This window comes from Dermacentor albipictus, chromosome 5 (assembly GCF_038994185.2).
Source record: "Dermacentor albipictus isolate Rhodes 1998 colony chromosome 5, USDA_Dalb.pri_finalv2, whole genome shotgun sequence".
NCBI classification, from domain to species: domain Eukaryota; kingdom Metazoa; phylum Arthropoda; class Arachnida; order Ixodida; family Ixodidae; genus Dermacentor; species Dermacentor albipictus.
In genome coordinates this window covers 80,304,455-80,323,308 of record NC_091825.1, presented here as the reverse complement: position 1 = coordinate 80,323,308, position 18,854 = coordinate 80,304,455, and the positions used below count along the sequence as shown (strand labels likewise).

General features: G+C 44.1%; 1 long non-coding RNA gene across 2 annotated transcripts in view; it reads right to left on the bottom strand.

Annotated features, from left to right (window-relative positions):
* The window catches only part of LOC135910772 (uncharacterized), a 28,194-nt gene extending 15,715 nt beyond the window's left edge, over window positions 1–12,479 (bottom strand). For both annotated transcript variants that reach the window (XR_010567132.1, XR_010567131.2), the window contains exons 1-4: window positions 12,282–12,479; window positions 2,766–2,914; window positions 789–886; window positions 645–716 (exon numbers count right to left, since the gene is read on the bottom strand). This is a non-coding gene — a long non-coding RNA (uncharacterized lncRNA). The remainder of the gene's footprint in view (window positions 1–644; window positions 717–788; window positions 887–2,765; window positions 2,915–12,281) is intronic.
* Between the last annotated feature and the right edge of the window lie 6,375 nt (window positions 12,480–18,854).

Sequence of the window (18,854 nt, the reverse complement as noted above, 5' to 3'; positions counted from 1 at the left end):
TTTTCTGCAGATTAAGTGTTAACTTGTAAATAACTGCTTTTAAATGTTCTATATATAAAGGCTCGTTGTCTCCCAAGCATAAACTGTCTATGGCCTCTCATTTCAGGTGGCAAGGAGCAACGGAGGCGGCGGCCAACAGTTTCGCCCCCAAGGTACATGGCTATGTCGGCTTGAGGAAGCAAGACACTAAAATTATGGTATAAGAAACATTTAGTATGCACTTGAATGTCACGTAGAAATCTGTTATTGTTGTTATAACCAGTTCTCACTTTAAATGTGTTTCTCGCTTTGGTAGTGTAAAACCGCGTAGAACGAACAAGTGCGTGTCATTCGAGTTCTAGTACGAAGAGCAGCCATTATTGTATAACGTCTCGTGTAACAGAATTAATTTGCACATCTGCCAGACGAATCTTGGATTATCTCCTTGTCTCGGATTCATAGTAAAGAAAGTGTACTAAATGCCACATACTGAGCAACGTTTAAATAATCAAACAAAAGACGTCGCGAGAAAAGCGATTTTGTCTCTTTTGTTCCCCAAATTGCTTACAAGAGACAGTTTACAAGACAACAGATTCGCTTGCCATAATGCCGTGAATTTGCTATTCCAATAATTGAAGGATCTGAGGAAAATCAAACCTTTTTACCTTGCCTTGACATGCCGGATAGCACGAAGCAAGTTGATCCATCAAATTGCAAAAGCTCATGTGTCTGGTATTCTGTTGGAGACAATAACAATATCAAATAACAAAGAAGCTTTCACTGCACAGCAAATATAAAAATATTCTTACCAACAGTTGCGTCGCTTTCTGAAGTTGTAAAGGAAATAACAGCCGGTTGGTGCGAGCTCCGAGAGGTTGATGGAGTGCCTGTATAGACTAAAGTTTCCCTGTTGAAAGAACATTGAGATCCAGCCAACAGAAATATTTTTCAAGCTCAAAAGTATGCTTAAAGTGCCTTAATATGAGGCTAACCTAGAGCTACCTTTCCACTATCGTGTAGTACTCCTGAAGAACAAAAAATGCCCAAATGATGACCAATATCAAACAATATTTTAACGCTCTCAGTCTATTTCTTCATGGTTACAGCCATGCTTCACATATCGATAGTGATCAAGAGGTTCCCAGTTTTGAGAAGTGTGGTGAAGGGGCTTCTATAATGTGAAGCACGCCAATTGCGACGACGAAACGCCGACAAGAGGAGAATGCACGGAAATCACCCGAAAGTTGCGACGCACTATAGCGCCGGAACGCGAAATGATATAAAAAGAAATTGCAGGGGTTTAAAAAATAAAAAAAAATAAAGACCACTTCCTGCCGGTGGCTGCACACGTTATTGGAAGGTTGCTGATCTACCAACCGGCGGTAAGTTGTCTTCCAGTTTCATTTCACGTTTCATCTAATAAGGATAGCTTCAGTTATCTACAGTTACTACAGTTACTCTTAGCTGTGTGTGTGCGTGCGTGCGTGCGTGTGTATGTGTGTGTGTGTGTGTGTGTGCGCGCGTGCGTGTGTGTGTGTGTGTGTGTGTGTGTGTGTGTGTGTGTGTGTGTGTGTGTGTGTGTGTGTGTGTGTGTGTGTGTGTGTGTGTGTGTGTGAAAAGTGACTGACAAATAGTATTGTAAATTTGAAATAATTTACGAAGTTATCAACTGATTTTATTGAAACAAATGTTAGTTTGCAAGAACAGTAATTACGAATATTTTACAATGTTCTCACATTTGATGGAACGGTCCTAACATTGTCTACATGGTTCCGCAAGCATTTAGGCACTGTAATTAGTAATTTGCGAGGACGTCTAGGATTCATGCTTAACATTCTTCTAGAGTACGCTGCTTGTTAGTGCATACACTTCCTGCTTCTCTGATTCCGATCACAAAATAATGGTTTAGCTTCAAATAAGGGACTGGTGGCAGCTAGTCATTTGGACCAAATTGGCCGTGCGAACGCCCGGGAATGTGGCTGCCAAGGCCCTCAAGAACAAGCCGCACAAACGGGGAAGCTAGGTGTGGCACCTTGGACAAATCTAAGTCATATATGTTTTCGTAGGGGCACAAAATATCTCACACTATGTTTAGCACAGACAAGTGCCGTTCTGTATCATGCAGTATCCTGAAAAGGAAGTGGGCACTCAACTCGGCCTGGTGTCTTGCCCCTCAAGGCTGTCCCATTCGGACGATGTTGCAGAGATTCCAAAGTAGCTCCCTAATTACCTTTTCCACAGTGCGGGCAGTTGTGGCGGCTCACAAGACCGCACACGCCATTCACACGCCAATCTGGCACGTTGTCCGTCTTTGCTTGGCTTTGTTTTCCTCCTTTTCATAGCCTCCATGTGTGAACGCAGTGTAACCAACTCAGCGGTATATGATAACCAGCGCCGCCTTATCAATGTACACCGCCATCCTAAGAAATGGTGCTTGTAGCTTCATAATAAATGAGCTCATTAGTACAAGGTGTCTGAGTTAGTAGACTGACATTTATGCTTCAAGCTTGAAATTCCTGTCCGTCAACCCAGTGGCAATTGTGCCATGGTATAAGCCTTTTTCAAAGGAAGTGCTCTACAAATATAAAAGGCCAAAGTGTGCGTACGTCCCCCTAAATCCGCTTCAGACTGTCAGCATGAGAAATATCAGGGCAAACTTTATTATGAATTTAGCCGCTAAGAACAACTAGCTCGGCTAATTAGTTGCTGATTGTCCAGTCATTAAGTTTATGCAGTCAGCTTTAACTCTTGTTCCACGCAAGGAGTCATAAGTCAACCCCACTCACCATTTCGACTCTTTCATGTAGTCCACAATTGCAAGGTATGGAGGGGTACTGTTAACCATCTCCACTGTGATACAGTCCGAGGTTATGCCAAGAAAAGGGGCCGTTTTCTCATCCAGAATATACTTCACTCGCGTTTTAACTTCCAGCAACTAAGCAAAAGAAAAAAAAAACAGAAGAGGACACACAAGCATTTCCAACACAGTCGTTAAATTCATGCCGCCACGTGGCCTTCGCAATCATCCGCTCTCGCACAAAAATGCCTCCCGCACCATCGAGCTTCGGCGCACTTGTCGCCGAACGCGAACGAGCTCTCTTAGACGCACTTGTTGTCCCGAGAGACCTCTGTGACGTCAAGAGTCCCGTTCAGTACACTTGACACAATTCACCTCGTCATACACCCCAACTCTCTGAATGACTGGCTGACTCCCCGAACCCACACCTCTCTTCTCCTCCAGGCAATCGTTCAGCTCGTCCGCAATGTGTCAAGCGACACCTGGTAGCCAGTGGCAATTTCAAAGCGAAAGCTCCGGGCTAGAGGATGTATTATAATAAAATCTCTCTCTCTCTCTCTCTCTCTCTCTCTCTCCTTATGGTGTCTGAAAGTTTAAATCTTGGGATTGGTAGTAGCGCTGCGTCGCGTTTCTCCACCACCTGGTCTGTCGTTTGCAGGGAGAATCCGTCGCCGAAATCCACTGCACGTCTCTTCTCGAGACGAAGCTTAATGAATAAATAATTAATTACTTAAGTATGTGCTAGATAAATGGAACGATTCTTGCACGTAATTTCCCCCGGGGAGCTTAAAGCAAGCAGCACTCGCGTAGCTCATATTGATCTCTGCGTGTAAGTGACGATGTGTCTATCGCTGACAAGTGTTGTAAATAATCAAACATTTACTTCGTGAGCCGTTAGCGTTGCTTACTTGAAATGGTCGACAAAATGTTGGGACAGGTATGATAAAGTAAAATGTAATAGTGCCACATATAAATTCCTAAAGGTTGTGCTTAAGTCAAATTGTAAAAAACATGCTTACAAATATGGCAATCATTGTAAGCTTTGTTACAATGAATACTCTATTATTGACGATCCTGTTTCTCCCATCTACATTCTAGTTTGGTGCCGTTTCGGCCCTCAAAAAAAAAAAAGAGGTAATGCCGAAAATTTTTGGTTAAAATTTTCTTCCTTTGATACTAATTACTATATATATATATATATATATATATATATATATATATATATATATATATATATATATATATATATATATATATATATATATATATATATATATATATATATATATATATATATATAATATATATATTATATATATATATATACATATATATATATATAAAATCGTGCCACAACATTCAGTGTCACGATTTTTGCCATCCCCATGCCATGGCGCCTAACAAATTCAGCATTTGAGAATTCCGCCTGCGACCTGCGTTGTGTTCGCGTAAGTCTACTACAAGGACTTTACAGAATACGTGACCATAATGCAGCTATAGCTGTAAATCTGGCGATATAGGTTGCACTCGATTGATTACTAACTGTATACTCGCGCCTCATAGTGCACAGGGTGTCCCATGTAATTTCAGCCAAACATTAAAAATATGTTAATGCCACGTAGCTGGAGAAAAGCAAGGCAATGTTGTTTGCCGTCGCTTGGAGATACTCAGACTATTTTTTTCGTTCAGCCTAAATAGATATTTGATCTTAAGTAATTATTCAAATTCTCATAATATTATAATTAGATAAAGAAATGTCAGTTAGAAGAGTGTAGAGCGCCGTAAAAAGCTCTGGATACAGCCTTCTGTTGCTTGGTACGAGAGACATAAGAGTGTTTTTCCGAGCGTGAAAGAAGCCCGCGAATACACGCATAGTGCCTCTAGCGGACAGTCGCGCGGCAATTTTGCAGAACTCCGGAAATTTTGACCACCTGGGCTTCCTTACCGTGCACTTAAATCTAAGTACACGGGTGTTTTCGCATTTCGCCCCCGTCGAAATGGGGCCGTCGTGGCCGGGATTCGATCCCGCGACCTCGTGTTTAGCAGCCCAACACCATATAGCCACCAAGCAACCATGGCAGGTCGCTTAAACTTGGTCGCCTCGTCTACAGTCCAGAAGATACAATAAACATTAGGTTGTACGACAGGACGCGCCCCTTTAAACAAAAAAGAAAAGATGCGAGAAGCTAAGCCAAAGAACGGGGAGCGAAGCTGTGGAGATAGAGAGAGAGAGAGCAGGGAGGTTAACCAGAGGCGAGTTTCCGGTTTGCTTCATTATGCCTATTGTTAAGGCGCCAAAAAACAACACACAGCACACAAAACTGGACAACGGGACAGAGCGCCTCCCGGTTTAATTCTGTATTTGGGTGCGAGGGTGGTACTAGTAAAAATGGTGGTGACACTAAAAATAACACAAAATGTAAAAGCAATACGCTCTTGACTGACCAAGGAGGCTTATGGGGCTTCAGCCCCCCCCCCCCCCCCGAAATTTTTTCGTGCTGTCCATGCACCGCCGACCAAAGCGACCCCCGGCGCCGGAAATCACTCTGGATTTTGTCTAGAATGTCTTTTTGACGCTCGAAAAGACATTTAACCGCGAAGATTCCAAACTCGGGCTGGATGTCGTGGCAACGCCCATACACCGGGAGTCACATAACGCCAAGTAGTCCCATCCGAGCACAAAGTTTCAAGGGCGCTTTGATGGTGAGTGGGCTCGCCGCGGCATCTCACTGAGGCCACGGAATCTATGGAGAGCATGGATATCAATTGCGAAACTTTATGGGCATAAATTTCATAAGCTCTTGATGTGAAAGGTGCATTGACATTTCCAAAGTTGTGCTTTAGATTTTCAATTGAGGAACTTTGTGGGTTTAATGTTGTTATAAACATTTGACGCCAAAGGTCTATTGACTTTTCTAAAGTCTTACATCGGAACATACGAGACAAGCCAAATCAACACACTAGCAGACGAGTTGACAAAGCAAGCAGCGAGGTCCAATGAAACGAAGCGTTGGGGTGGTTCACTTGTGCCGTCACGTCACATAAAAAATATCAAATTTTTTTTTAACCTACGCCAGAACATCCATGTCAAGACACCAAAGCCAGCCAAAGTAACTACGTTCTTATTTATTTTTTCTACTTTGACTTTTATTCGCGAGGACACATTGAGCCTCTTCAATTTTTTTTTTTTTTTTTGTTCTCGCTACCCTACCCGCGGGCTGCGCCAGAGCCAGCCAGAGCGCATACGTTTTTCTCGTATGGCCCCGAGCACCGTGCGGTGCACTTCGGTGCGCGTTCGGTTTGCTCTGGCCGAGTGGATTTTCACCTGACAGAGTTTTGTACGCTTTCTGGCTAGCAGACGAGAAAAAAAAAACAATGGCCGCTCGCCGCCATAACTGTGGGGACTCGAAGGATTGCACCGCATTCCTTGAGCGGAACCTTTCCGGAAAGTCTTGTTTCGCCGCTGTAGGATACTGAGCAGTATGCGTATGTTTCTCAGTGGACCAAGCGTCTCATGTTTTCTTCAGTATTCCTTCCGTAGCCCCATTAGGTGCCCGAAGTAGGCATTCGATTCTGGCCAACTTACTTTCCTATGCGTTTTTTTTTTTCATTTCGGTGCCTCCGCCTCACAGAAAAAAAAAAATACATTGTTGCGGCGCAGCGAATTGTCGCATGGTGAAAGTTCGATTTTGATACTTCTTTTGCGGAAAGTTACGGGCGACGGGACGCTTCAGTTGCCGGATACGTTTATTATATTATTGCGAAAGCAATTATATGGACACTCCAGGCGCATTCCTGCCATCGCCCTCATGTTTCGTATAAAGTCCAATGGTGATAACATCGTGACCACGCGCTGCATGCTGTATGTGCGAGTGAAAGCGTAGGAGGGGAGGTTGAATAGGTGAGCCGACGATGGTGGCTCAGTCTTGTGTGTGCAAAGGAGAAAAGCGGGGAGCAAGCGCGCCGCCTTCCGTCGCGCGGAATACATCGGGGGGAGTGGATGGAATGGGGCGGAATCTAGGATTCTGTGAATCTATGATTGTGCAACATGTTTATTTGCCTTGTTTGACGCATTATATACAGTTACTTCTTACATACATAGACTCATTGGAGACTTATGCGTATACTTAAATAACTTGTTGCGAGGTTTTGTGTATACATGCAGTGAACCTTGTTTCCAGTGACACTTTTTTGTCCTTTATCAAGCCGTATTTTCGCATTTGCATATCCCATTGTATCTTTGCATTTCTAATGTACGAGGGCGAGTCAAATGGAAATGAGCCTACCCTAACCACGCAATAATGGTTCGGTTCATTATCTGCGAGGCATGCGCGTAGGAGAACGGCATATTGTCGCAACCTATTAGGAGACGGGGAAGCCGGCGTAGAGGACGTGTAAAAGCACTTTTATGAGAGCAGTCAACGCGACGTCGTTGTCGTCTCTGTTTTTCCACTCGCGCGCCACTTCAGCGTCGTTCTCATCGCCTGGCACATACCCGCGGCGACCATATAGGATGTGGCATTTGCCCCCCCTTTGAAAAAAAAGGCATCGTCCCGATGCACTAACCGCCGAAGGCTGTGCACAGACGGTGCAAAGTGGAGGTCACGAGGAAATGTAGGGCTTCATACGAAGCACGTGCACAACCTCGGGCAGATGCCGCCGGCGTTTGGAGCAGTTATGGCTGTCGGGGACAACTTCATAATTCACATCGCTGATGCGGCGCAGAACTGTGTACGGGCCGAAGTATCTTCGCAGGAGCTTCTCAGACAACCCCCCGCCGACGAATCGGAGTCCAGATCCACACCTGGTCACCGACGTTGTATGTGACGGGTCTGTGCCGAAGATTGTAGTGTCGGGCATCGTATTCCTGTCGTTCTTGGATTCGCAAACGCGCAAGCTGCCTGGCTTCCTTTGCGCGTTGCGTAAACTCGTCGGCACCAGTCTCGTCGTCACCGCACTCGTGTGGCAGCATTGCGTCCAACATTGTTGTCACTTCGCGTCCGTAAACGAGGTTGAAAGGCGTCACGCGTGTGGTCTCTTGGCGAGCCGTGTTATACGCAAATGTAACGTATGGTAAAATCTCGTCCCAGTTCTTGTGGTCGACGTCGATGTACATACTCATCATGTCTGCCAGTGTCTTATTCAGACGTTCTGTCAGCCCATTGGTTTGGGGATGATAAGCCGTGGTCTTTCGGTGAGTGGTACCACTTAGTCGCAACACGGTATCCAGAAGCGCAGCCGTGAACGCAGATCCTCTATCTGTTATGACCACTGCGGGAGCGCCATGCCTTAGGACGACGGCCTCGACGAAAAATCGCGCTGCTTCGGCTGCTGTTCCACGTTGGATAGCACCTGTTTCGGCGTATCGAGTAAGATAATCAGTGACGACGATTATCCATCTATTTCCGGCAGTAGACAGTGGAAATGGACCTAAAAGGTCCATGCCAATTTGTTCGAATGGCGCTTGCGGTATCTGAACAGGATGCAGCAGTCCAGCTGGCTTGCCGGGTAGGGCTTTGCGGCGCTGGCAATCTAGGCATGTCGGTGTGTAATGTTTCACGATCGACGCAAGTCTTGGCCAATAGTACTTTAGCCTTATTCTTGCCAATGTGCGGGTGTATCCCAAGTGACCAGCGGTCGGCTCGTTGTGACAGGCATGTAGGACTTCGTCGCGAAGAGATGCGGGAATGACGAGTAGGTAGCTGCTGCCATTAGGTGAAAAGTTCTTTTTATAGAGAACGTCGTGGCGTAAGCAAAACGAAGGCATTAGGATCGTAAAACATTACAATATCTCATTTACAAAAGTGACACGCAGGTGTGAAGATAATGTTCTTTAATGCTCTCATACACTGGGTTGAATATGGTTGCGTCACATAATGGACACTTCAAAAGTTGAACAGCTCGTTGTCGCGAAGTTTTTGATAGCTGAAGGTGTTCCCAAAACAGAAATTAATCACAATATGACTGCCGTGTACGTTGAACACTGCATTTCATTGACCACTGTGAAGCGTTGGAGCAAACGGTTCAAAGGACGTTGCAAAGACATTCCAAGACCGGGCCAAAACCATCATGCAATCACCCCCCACACAATTTTAAAGGTTCATGAGCTGCTGAAACAAGAACGGAGGATAAGCATCGATGAACTGGCAGACCGTCTGAACATCAGTCACGGTTCCGTTCACGCCATAATTCATGAGCTTCTCGGTTATCGGCTCTTTGGTGCGCAATGGATCCCCAAGATTTTTATCCATCGCGAGAAGACGGAGAAGTTTCGCGCTGCCTTGACTCATCTGATCGGGTATCACAATGAGCATGACGACTTCTTGTTTGCAACTGTGATCGGGGACGAATCTTGGTGCCACTACTACGAGCCTGAAACACGACGGCAAAGCTTACAGTGGAAACATTCGAATTTACCACGCCCAAAGAACGTAAAGGCCATCATTTCCGCTGGAAAGGTGTTGACTTTTTTTTCGATCGACAGGGTCCATTACTGATAGAATTTGTTAAATCTTGAGGGGCTATCAATTGTTTCCGATATTGTGAAACGCCAGAACGGCAGCGTGTCGCAAGAACGAACAGCAAGAACGAACAACGTGGAAAATTGACGAATGGGGTCATCTTGTTCCACGACAATGCCTGTCCCCACGTCGCTTATGTGGTTAATACAAAACTGGCAAAGTTCAAGTGGGAAACGCTGCAACATCCGCCATACAGCTCACACCTGTCACCTTGCAACTTTTACATTTTGGGGCAACCGAAAAAACAGCTCAAGGGAACCAGATACAGACTTTTTGAAGCAGCAACCCAAGGAGTTTTATAAGACGGGAATCACGCAACTCGTTAGTCAATAGGACAAATGTCTAAATTCTCATGAAGACTACTTTTAAATAAAGTACCCCGTTGGTGGCTCATTCATTTGACTTGCCCTCATATATCTTGCAGAACTCCTGCTTTTTATACGTGCTCTCTGTCGCAACTATAACTTCAGTGCAATTACTCACGATACACGACAAGGGACAGCTACTCCTGCGTAATACATTGGAACAAACGACAGCGTCATTGAGATTTTTCACTGGCCATTGTATATATACAAGAATGTAAGCACGGTTCTTGAATGACAAAGTTTCATTAACATATTTGTCCTCAACTTGTTCAGTTCATTGCGTTTTAATTTTTCATATCAGCGGCATGCACTGCTTTCCTGGTTTCGAACTGATATAGTTCTAAAGTTCGTGTGATATTTTCTTTACCTAATAAATAGACAAAAAACATGGAAGCATTGACGTCAGTTATGTTGGGCCAATTTTTGGCACATACGAGTATAATACTTTATGAAAAAATACATATTTTACTTCTATTTAGAGTGCGTAGCTTTCAAGAATTCGTTTGCAGCATCTTTGGCAATTACAATGCAGTTATTATTCATGTATTTGATCCCTCGATAAATTGTTTAAGAGGAAGCTTTAGCTCGGGCCCAATCCGACGCGGCCTGTTCAAATACTTGTAAAACGCAGAAACGCTGTTCTGAGATAATCCTGCTAATCGCTTTTATTGAAATTGGCTGCATTTGAGAGAGAAAGTTAAATCCTAGTGTCTGTTGCAAACAGAACTTCGATTTAGGGCCTGAATTTTGTTTTAAATATTTTGGAAAATTCGAAAGTTTGAAAAAATAGAAGCACGACGTTTACAAACTAATAGCTATGCATGAAGAACAGATATTGCGGTTCTGTAAATGGCATTTACTATAACAGCCAAAGCGGACAAGTTTGCTATGACAATTTGTATCTTACGTGAATTGGTTACGTTGTATACAAGGGTTCTGCAAAAGCCGTATTTCCACAATACTAAATTTTTTTTGAGATTCATGTGTAACATATCTATTTTGTCCGCTGTAGATGTACTATTAGATGCAATTCACAGAATTGTGATATCATATTTCATTGTTGAGTCACGGAGTTTTAAGCTTGATAGTTTCGTTTTCTGAAAATCTTAGGTTTTGGCCAATTTTTAATAAATAATTGACCACCTAAATGAAAAATTCGAAGCCAGTGGTCACTAGAATTAAACTTTTTCTTTTAAATGCAATAAACCTCCTCAAATTTGGTGAAGTGGTTGCAGGGAAAAACGAATTCCCCTTCTACATGTACTTAAATGGGAGCACCCGAGCTAAAGCTTGCGCTTAAGGAGGAGGCTGAGCCGCAACGTGCATATATATATATATATATATATATATATATATATATATATATATATATATATATATATATTGGGCCAGTGGCGTAGCCCCCCCCCCCCCCGAGCAAAATTTCTGGCTACGCCACTGGTCATCCATAACATCATTTTCGTTGTTCAGTTCGTAAGTGATTCTCTCCCGGCGGGCTTTTTATTTATTTATCTCTTTGCAAGAAAAAAAGGTTTTCGTAGTGGGCTAACTCCGACAAAGCACTGCGTTGTTCCAGCGAACAAGTGTACTCTTATCCCTTTCTTCGCCAAATATCACCGCGTAATTTTAAGAAGAAGTTCAAGATGTCCGCTGTTAGGCAAATCTCAAGTATACCGCACAAAACAGCAAAATCCGGCCCGACGGCACCACGACGGGCAGCCGTTCCATGGCGACGACGTCGACAATGTTGGGACAACCATCGCCACGATGGTTTAAAAGTTCCTGTAGTAACAGCGGCCGCAGTGTGTGCTTCGCGCGGGCATGATTGCTGAGTTTTCATTCGACACTTCTAGTTCAGCCCACGCGAAGCCCTTGTGTAGTCTCTAAAATAGAGGGCCCGAAATGCGCAATAGCTTTCGCAGCCACGTAAACATGTGAGCTTTTGGATTTACCATATAGCTGTAGCCTCACAAACTACATGGCGGTGCCCAGGCCACCCGCCCTCTACTCGAATTCACACTTGCTGCTTGCTTTTAGTCAAGACAGCAAGGGATGAATGGTAAACTCAGCTTTAGTTTAGTCTCAACTAATTTCGTACGGTAAGTGTGAGCGATATTTTGTCGCTATTTAGGAGATCAGCTGTCTGCGCTGACGCCGCTATACCTATATAATGAAGCATCACTGATGTTGCCACAAAGGTTATTTGATTTCTATGTACCACACTGAGCCAGAGCATTTAGCGTTGGCCATTTCTTTGGGGATGTGGACCGCTCTGCTGTAAGCCTCCTCGGGAACGCGCGCGTAGCAATGCTGTAGCGCTTTTGCATGCGTTAGTGTATGCTGCCGAAACACAGCATAAAATTGCATATTTTCAGCCACTAGCTAATAGAGACTGGACCTCCACCGTACATAATTTTGAGCCAAGGAACAGCCGATCGCTTTTACCTCCATTAACAAAAACATTAATTAAGAAAGTCGACATGAAGCGTATCATGCACCTCGTTGTGTCTCCAAACTATAAGTATACAAATGTCTAGCGCCAGAGAATAACGTGAGAACTTAAGCGTCTGTGACTCCGTCACCACGCCAAACAGAACGGCAATATTGGGTTCTGCTTACATTTGTCGCGTCGATAGGTGAATCCCCGGCAGAGCACCTGTGAAGTTTTTCATATAGCACGAACAAAAAGCTATAGCTTAACAGAAACTTCATGTCTTCGGTTTCTCTTCACACGGTATAGGGCAGTTTGATCGAGGTTACAAAGCAGAGGTGTCACTACCTTATCCGTGGCAGAACTGCCAGCCGTAGCTTCCCATGTAAACGTAGCAGCATAGCATTTATCGTGTTTGCAAAATTGATTCTCTTCATCAAGGACGCCATCAGCAATGTTACTTAGCGTTTTCATCCATCATAGTGTCAGTGTAAAGGTTAAACGGAAGTCTTTGGCAACAACAGCAAAATTAAGCATTGCTTCCTAATAGGATCGTACGAGTAGGATTTTTTTTTTCTTCCTAACGATGTTATCGAGCGCCGCTGACAAGCCGGGACCTCGCTCGTTTCATTACCACCCGACAGCAAGGCATAAACAGTCAAGTCGCGCATGAACGCCTGCTAATTAAGGGCGTGCACTTGGGGAATTTCAAACGCCTCTCCTGAAACACCCTGCGATAGCGCGGGTCAGAAAGAAAAAATAATGGAGAGTTTTCAAACCTCCTGTAAGTACAAAATAGTCCATAAAGAAGGTCAGCTAGTCATTTAAAATTTATTTGTGGGTTTTATAACATTCGAAATTTCAGAGTAGGGGCCCTATAACATAAAACTATTCCAATATGTTTTTATTCCAATCTCCTGACGTCAAACTTGCGTAACCGGCGACGCAAGCATCGGGCGGTGACCCGCAGGGTTGTTTAAAGAGACCAATCAAATTATTTCCTCGTTCATTGGAGCTCACTTTTGTTTGCTTTAAAAACGAATAACATTGCCTACACTGAGTTGCTTGTCTTATCTAATTGGCTGATAAGAAGCGAGGAGCACGGCTCAAGGGGAAAGAGATTCTATGGTGCCGAGCCAGTGCTCTGAAAATCGATAACCGGATGTGGCGTCTGCGAGTGGTCCGCTTCCCTTAGTTAGCTTGGGGTGGCTCGTCGAAAACCGCGGAGGCATGCAACGGAAGGTTAAGAATGCCACTAAAAAGGATCATCAGCAAAGAAAAGTTGACTGAGCGAGGTCGTAATCGTGTCGAAAGTGCTCGAAAACGTTACACAGCCATGCAAGACGTATTATTGTACGCAAATAAAGCCATGCTCTCCGGCAGGTGCAAGTAGTCACTGCCTGAGTTATCGGTGGCAGCCATCTTTTATTCCTCTCGGAACGGGACAACCTTCGGCTATTCAGACAAATAATCAGTTATGTTCGGTATGTTAATGCATCTTTAGCGCGTACACGCCACTTTGACGCGGTGAGTTTTCGCGGTTTTGTGACGTCGCGTGACAGGCAGGTGAAGTGGGTGCAGCCCGAAAACTTTTGACCGATACCCGAGGTCTAATGGCGAAAATGCGTCGAATCAAAAATAACTATTTTTCTTTCGTTCTTTGAAATCATGCATAATCAATGTGTTCACATCATATCAGATGGGGAGTTTACCGCGGTTTTCGTGACGTCGCGTGACAGACACGCGAAGTGGGGGTGGGTAAAAAAGTTATTGGTCAATGGCGGAGGGATGATTGCAGGATAGTAAAAAGGAAAGTTTGGAATAGCTTTACGTTGTAGCGCCCTAGGTTATATCAGGGACGCTGTATCAGAAGGCCCTGGACTAATTTTGACCCCCTGGGGTTCTTTTACCTGCGCACCACTTCTATCGTAATGCGGACGCTGCGGCTGAGAATCGAACTCCCGACCTCATGCTGAGGTGTGAGTTTTGTATGAACAAATGGTTTTCAGTGTAATTTTACTCCATTTCTGTTTGTTTCTGCAGTATATGGCTAGCCGGTTCCTCCGTCCATCCGTCCGTCGCCTGTGCGTCGAAAATTCCTGTGGCGCGAACCAATGCGCAAGCGCAAAAAAACAAGAAAGAGGGGCGCACGATTGGCTGCGCCAGTAGTGACGTCGTTGCTCTCCGTCGCAGCTGGACGCGCGCGCAGAAGTTTCCATAAGCCACCGAAATGGGTAGGCCACGCGTCATACGTACTCCTGAGGAGCAGGCAGATTTCGATCAGCAACGCCGCGAGCAGAACCGGGAACGAGCTCGTCTACGCCGTGCCGATGCTGCTGCCCGGGCACAAGAACAGGCTCGTGCAGGCGAGCGCAAGCAGCAACTACGTACCAAAGATCCGGCAGCCTACCAAGCCGTTGTTAAATGAGCCGTTGGGATTAACCCACTGATAAACAGCGGGGCCGCATGTTTCATATTCGCTGGTTAACGATCTGTACGGAGTGCTTGGGTGGTGATTTTTTTCTTTTCTCTCGCTCTCTTTTATGGGTAGGGAGGAAAACGGGGCGAAATACTGCTTTCTACTTTTGTCTTGGGATAACCTGCTCTTACGCGCATAAGGCTATATACACGTGTTTCGTCAGTAAAAGCATCAATATCATTGCTGACCAAAACGCCTAATCTGTTTCAAAAAACAAAAACAAAAAATCCACCAAATATTCAAGAACGAACCCCAGAAATGGGTGTTTAGCAAGTAAAATGTTTGAATCGAATCGAATATTCGAGCGTGACTTCCCGTAGGAAAACGACCAGCAATAGGACTCGGATATCGAATATTTCTGATTTATATACGTGAATACGTTTCATGGCGTCTGCTTAACAACAAAAAGCTTACTTGCGTTATTTCGCACATCTGATGCCGTTAGCAACTGGACAGCCGGTCCACTGACAAGCTTGTGTGAAACAATGGAACTTTGATCATATCTGATGAACTGTGACAATTACAGTGATGAAACAATTTAACAGCACGTCACCGGATGGACGCAATGAAATTGAGTGCTTTTTGAACGAGCTCAGTGCAATATTATAACATTGAACTTCCCAATAAATGCCACAGGTTGCAGAAGGAATCCAAAAATAGATAGGACATATGATCATTTGCTTTCCCAGAATCGTTTCAGCAGATTTGTAGGCTGCTTAAAGTGAGACATGCTTATCTATAAATACACGACTATGGAAAAGTGATCTCCTGCATGCCTTCACTCGTGAACTAGTTCGTCAACGCGGCTTCCACGGTTCTGCAGCAACGCAATCATTTAGAAGAGTCACCACTTGCATTGGTCTTTCTACCCGTAACATGCAACAACTGTTATTGTCCCTTACAGTATTCGGACGGCCTAAACATTCCACGACTCCGAATAGTTACGTCTCGAATCGAATAGGAATATAATATAAGATGCTATTCGATTCGGCTCGAGTTATTTAGACTTCAGCAAGTTAAGAAGAAAACGATTTTTTTTCACTCATGTGCTTACGTCAGCTCTGCAAACGACGCCAATTTCCTTCAGAAGCAGCTGGTCACAGCTCGAAGCTTTCTGGGCGGCGTATCCATCATCGCCGCGAAACTAGCAGGCCGGCCTCATTCTTCAAAATAAATTAAACCAAGTAAAAAAGGGGGCCACAGATTTAAATAAACATAATTGGCACACTGAAAATATCATTTCCCACGTCAGCACTAACTTCGCACACAATTCCAAGCGGTCAAAAGGCCACCTGCTTGACGCCGGTGCCTAAATGTAGTGCGTCTAATGAGACACACAGTGGAACGATGACTGAATCAGCGTTTCTGGAAATGTAACCGGCCTTACTTCGTCCAATGTGAGTGACTACGGCTGGCGAAGAAAATGAAGATGTGAGCCCTGAGCGCGCTATTGGCAAACGTTTCAGCGTGGTCAAGTTTATTTGCAGCGTTTCTTAAGCCAAGTTGGAGAGCTCGAACGCAGAATAACATTCCCAACTTCCTCACAAGAAGAGTTTTGTTGGAACCCATTCAACCGTATAATAAGCTGCTGATGGTGTTTCTCTCTGTCACACACACACACACACACACACACACACACACAAAAGAAAACACGCGCACGCACGCACACACACGCACACGAACACACACACACACACACACACGCACGCACGCACACACGCACACACACACACTGAAAACACTCGAAAGTTTCATTGCAAGCCCCTGCAAGGACATAACATTCCCATGAATGTTTTTTTTACGTTGTCGTTGTTCTTGTTGTTTCGGAAAGCAGTCCAAACCTCCCAAAGGCGACACCTGATCTTTAAAGGGCACTCATTTGGTCAGCAGCAATGTTTATCCAGATGGGAGGGTGGGAAATGTCATCATCATCATGGTTTTTTTTTTATTTTCACCACTTGATACAAGGTGAAAAAGGGAGAGCCGGAAAAAAAAGCCGGAAATTCTTCGGCTTGACAAAGCTCCGGTCTCCCAGATAGGCACGGTAGCGGCTGGTGTAGCAATACAATCACTCATAAAGTGTAGATATAAGAGTATTTTCACACAGAAATACATAGACATTTTCGTGTTATTACATAGAAACTAGTTATAATATAGTTGTGTCAAATAACTCCCAGTATACAATTACAATCTGTTATCTTGCATATTATTATTTAACACAGACTCCGTCTCATATATCATAAGAATGCAAAAGCAATGTATACATATATATATATATATATATATATATATATATATATATATATATATATATATATATATATATATATATATATATATATATATATATATATATATATATATATATATATATATATATATATATATATACATACATACATACACATACATAAATAAATATAACAAATTTCACAGAAGTGTACAGCAAACACAAGTTACCACCAGGAAATGTTCTTTCTTTTTTAGAAATTAGTTTACATACTTGCAAATACATATGTGCGTCCAGGTTAAAAAACAGAAAAAAAAGATAATTTGCATATAGACTGCTGCTTTCGTGACAGACACCTCGGCAACGTAGCCCAGGGCGTCGTCACATCCTCGATTTTTTTTTCGTGAAGACACTCTTTACAGCATCCAGTTTACAACCCAAACCCTGCCACGAGGTCCGGGCACAATCACTGCCGTGGAAAACCTGAATTGTAGGAATAATAGTTACAAGTGTGAACGTATAAACGCAACGAAAGTACATGGTAAGTTCTGCGGAACTGTTAGAGCAGTTAACAATACACATCTATATGAACAAATCCAATATTTTAGTTTTCTTTAGAGATAGCACATCAACATTTTGTTGGTTGAAATAGTTAAGTAGGGAAGGTAGTGTCTCTTTAAGGCGTTGGAAGCCATAATTAGTACGTGAGAAAGGAATCTGCCATAGCTCCTGGTGACGATATGAATACGTACTTCTATTTTGTTGTAGAGTTGCCAGGGTTAGGAATGAGTCGAGTTTTCCCAGCATGGCATTTCTATAGCTTAGTAACGTTTTGAATTTATATATGTTCGCTGTCACTGCATGAGAGCGAATGACCTGGCCCACCGAACGGGAAGTAGAAAGCAGGATGGCTTCCGAGATTGGGTGGCGCGCGCTCGCGCCTCCTGATCTCTGGAGCCATGGTAGCTCCAGAGATCAGGAGAAACTGCGGGGCGTTGTCGTGAACCTTCTCTTAACGCGCAGACTGTTGCTGTCGTTCAGCAGGAGACGGCGACGCTAACCAACAAAGGAAGCCCACAGGGCCACCATCTCATCCCAACTCCTCTTCAATACAGGAATGCAGAAATTGGCACTAGCTCTCGAAGGGGACCAAGACGTGGAACTCGCCGTATACGCACATGACATCACGCTATCGGCACACAGAGGCTCATATCGGGAAAAACAGGACAAAATACAGAAGGCAAGTGAGAAAGTTTCTCGAGAGGCAGGGATGAAATTCCCACCGAAAATTTCAGAATACGTACGAGTGAAAGCGAAATACTCGAGAGGAACTAAGCACCCGGACACAAGCCTAACCTTGTACGAGCAGCCGATTACAGAGGTGTAAAACTCAGAACACTAGGCGTGTAGACACAAGACAACGGCAGGTTATCACACACGCTAGACACATTAAAACAAACAACAACGCATGTAGCCCGAATGATCCGCAGAGTCACAACGAAGATGCTTCAAAGAAGCGGAGACGGTCAGACTCGTGCAAGCATTCGTTATAAGCAGGGTGGCATATAGCCTCCCCTTTCAAAAACTGAACAAGGCTGATACGACCAATGTTAACTACGCCATCAGGGCACTGTGTAAGGCTGAACAGGGAACTGCCCCGGGGGGCTGTTCTGTCTCCTGAACTATTTAACCTGTTGATGAATTCAGTTATACTGCGCCAGGATGCGTATCTATATGTCTATGCAGATGACATCGAACTTTTTGCGACAGCAAGAGGCATCCGTTCTCTTTACCTGTCTTTGCAAACGTACCTCTGCACTCTAGAGACGTGGCTTCACAATCTTCACTTGTCACTAAAGGTAAACAAAAGTGCAGTCTTTGTCTTTCCGCTTTCCAGGCCGGTACAGTTATCATTAGTATATGATCAGAGAGCCATTCCACAGGTAGACTTGCTTAACTACTTGGGCATCACATATGACTGAAAATTTGACTGGTGTTCTCACATAGAAAATATTGCAACGAAAAGGTCACGAGCTATCGGTTTACTACGGA